The following is a 3,704-nucleotide window of genomic DNA, read 5'->3' as shown; positions in this document are numbered from 1 at the left end:
CGTTTTCCTTTCAAATGGACACAAATGATCTGATTACTTTCAATCATCAAGGGACTCAAGGACCACATTTTATACATTTTAAAATGTAGTAGTAAGTAGTAATAGAAAATGTCACAAGATTTTCTTCCATAATTGTTTCATGAATTGAGTGATAGTTTTTTCTAACCAATTAAGATGGTTCATTCCAACCTAGATTGTAAGTATTTTAGTAAGAATTACCTCTTAAAAAATTACTATCATATTGAACTTCTTTAATGTATTTTGATTTGCATGGTTATCACCATAATAATCTGCATATTGCAATGTCTGAACTTGACCAACATATTTGAGCCCTAAAATTTGTAGTAATTGCTTTTTTTTTTAATGACCATCAATCAACTAAAACAAATCCACATTATAACAATTTGTGCCATTAAAGTGTGTTGAGTATCAAGCTCCATATTAACCATTTTCTTAGGACCCCTTTTTCATGTGTGATGTTTCCATTATGACACATTCTTTGAGTAAACTCTTTTGCTTAATCTTAATTTTGGGTTCTCATAGTACCTATAGTTTAGACATCAAGAAACCTTATAGTTTGAACTTTCATCGAGTGAAATATTGCATATTTTTCATGCTGTCTATATTATGATTAAGACACATTCTTTAAGCAACAATTTAAATTTTTCCCAAGCATTAGAAAGATATTCTTAGTATTCTTGAGTAAAATTATAGTTTGATTACGCTTTCTAATATTAATATCAACAGGTCAAATCCAATTCAGATGCAGCTTTCCCATTCAACCATTTACCCAAATAATAAGCTATCCATATTCATATCAACAAGTTCATTTTTTAATTTCCATCTTTTAGTAGCTTTTGTTGTACTATAGGGGCTTATTATGCTAAACTGTCCAAGATTCCCACTTTGAGCTTTTATAAATTTAATATTTTGAGAGTGAGAAAGGGTAGAATGAATAAAGATGGACTAGAAGCAAATGCCATATCATTCATTCATTTTATTCAAGTTACAAATTAAAGTTCTGCTGGAAATAAAAACATAGAAATCGGAACATTAACGACACGGACATACAAACCAACAAGACACAGTGCTTTATTTCACAGAAAACTAAACAACTAACAACACGTACGAACATAAAACCAAAAATGATAATACTAAGTATTATCATTTTTGGCTACGGCGGAGCCAACAGAAGTGGCAGCAGCGGAAGTTACCGGAGCTTCACAGTGGGGAGGGAATAAGCAGTGACAGTTATTCCCAGTCCATGCCGGATGAACCACCTCCTCAACCGAAGCGGCAACAGAGAAGAGAAGAAAGAACACGAAGAGAGATATTTATACTTTCTTTTTGATTTTTATTTTGAAATTGATATTTGGGAGATGAGATTGATTAAGAAAGAGGGGGTATTTATAGAATTTGGATCAGCCTCATTGTCTGCCTCTTTAAGAATAAAAATAAAAATAAGAGTAGAGAAAAAAATAATAGTAAAAGTAAATAATAATAAATTAATCAAATTAAATATACAAAATAACTTATAATTTATTGTTCTTATTTTTTCTCTAAAATAAACAACTTACTTAACTCAATCATTCCCAAGAAGATTATTTATATATTCCCAAGAAGATTATATATATGTATGTGTATGTGCGCGCGCGTGATTTTTTGTTTTGCAAAATTTGTCTCTCTTGAAGTCTTTGATGTGGTTTAGTATCTATTTACAAAAGAAAATAGAATATCACAACAACAAAAAAACCAGAAACATTTATGCATTGCAGACAAGTGTGCCAGAAAGGTATTTGTCATCCCTCCAGTTGAACTTAGTAGTAATTTCAATTTTGCTAGATCAAGTCTAGTGCAATTACTCTATTATGTAATACTGTTACAGTGAAAAACTAATTGGGATCCTTCTATTTCAATTATTATATGTGAATTATTATTATTCAAATTATTATTACTAAAAACAAATGTATTTGGAGCTATCATAAAATTAGTGTCTTATAACATGCTATCTGTTAATAACTTAAGAAAGGGAACATAGACATATTTACTTTGAAAAATTGAATGCATAAAGCATATATAGACTTGCATTCAACATTCTCATCTTGATTTCTGTTGGTGTCCCAAAAATAAACAAAAGGTAGTAGTCGCTGTCACCCAACTCTCAAAGCCATAAGCGTTTTCCTTTCAAATGGACACAAATGATCTTACTACTTTCAATCATCAAGGGACTCAAGGACCACATTTTATACGTTTTAAAATGTAGTAGTAAGTTGTAATAGAAAATGTCACAAGATTTTCTTCCATAATTGTTTCATGAATTGAGTGATAGTATTTTCTAACCAACTAAGATGGTTCATTCCAACCTGAATTGTAAGTACTTTAGTAAGAATTAACTCTTAAAAAAATTACTATCATATTGAAATTATTCAATGTATTTTGATTTGCATGATTATCACCATAATAATCTGCATACTGCAATGTCTGAACTTGACCAACATATTTGAGTCCTAGAATTTGTAATAAGTACTTTTTTTTTGTTAATGACCATCAATCAACTAAAACAAATCCACATTATGTCAATTTGTGCCATTAAAGTGTGTTGAGTATCAAGCTCCATATTAACCATTTTCTTAGGACCCCTTTTTCATGTGTGATGTTTCCATTATGACACATTCTTTGAGTAAACTCTTTTGCTTAATCTTCATTTTAGTTCTCCTAGTACCTATAGTTTAGACATCATGAAACCTTACAGTTTGAACATTCGTCAATTAAAATATTGCATATTTTCCATGTTGTCCATATTATGATTGAGACACATTCTTTGAGCAACAATTTAAAATTTTCCCAAGCATTAGAAAAATATTCTTAGTATTCTTGAGTAAAATTATTGTTTGATTAGGCTTTCCCATATTAATATCAACTCGTCAAATCCAAATCAGATGCAGCTTTCCCATTCAACCATTTACCCAAATAAAAAGCTATCCATATTCATATCAACAAGTTCATTTTTTAATTTCCATCTTTTAGTAGCTTTTGTTGTACTATGGGGGTTTATTATGCTAAACTGTCAGAGATTCCCACTTTGAGCTTTTAGAAATTTAATATTTTGAGAGTGAGAAAAGGTAGAATGAATAAAGATGGACTAGAAGCAAATGCAATATCATTCATTCATTTCATTCAAGTTACAAATTAAAGTTCTGCTGGAAATAAAAACATAGAAAACGGAACATTAACGACACGAACATACAACCATTAAGCACACAGTGCTTTATTTCACAGAAAACTAAACAACTAACAACACGTACGGACATAAAACCAAAAATGATAATACTAAGTATTATCATTTTTTGCTTCGGCCGAGCCAACAGAAGTGGCAGCAACAGAAGTTACCGGAGCTTCACAGTGGGGAGGGAATAAGCAGTGACAATTATTTCCACTCCAGGTAGGATGAACCGCCTCCCCAACCGAAGCGGCAACAAAGAAGAAAAGAAAGAACACGAAGAGAGATATTAATACTTTCGTTCTGATTTTTATTTTGAAATTGGTATTTGGGAGATGAGAATGATTAAGAAAGAGGGGTTATTTATAGAATTTGGATCAGCCTCATTGTCCGCCTCTTTAAGAATAAAACTAAAAATAAGAGTAGAGAAACAAATAATAGTAAAACTAAATAATAATAAATTAATCAAATTAAATATACAAAA

This window comes from Vicia villosa, linkage group LG2 (genome assembly GCF_029867415.1).
Source record: "Vicia villosa cultivar HV-30 ecotype Madison, WI linkage group LG2, Vvil1.0, whole genome shotgun sequence".
Classification (NCBI taxonomy): Eukaryota; Viridiplantae; Streptophyta; class Magnoliopsida; order Fabales; family Fabaceae; genus Vicia; species Vicia villosa.
This window is presented reverse-complemented; position numbering follows the sequence as displayed.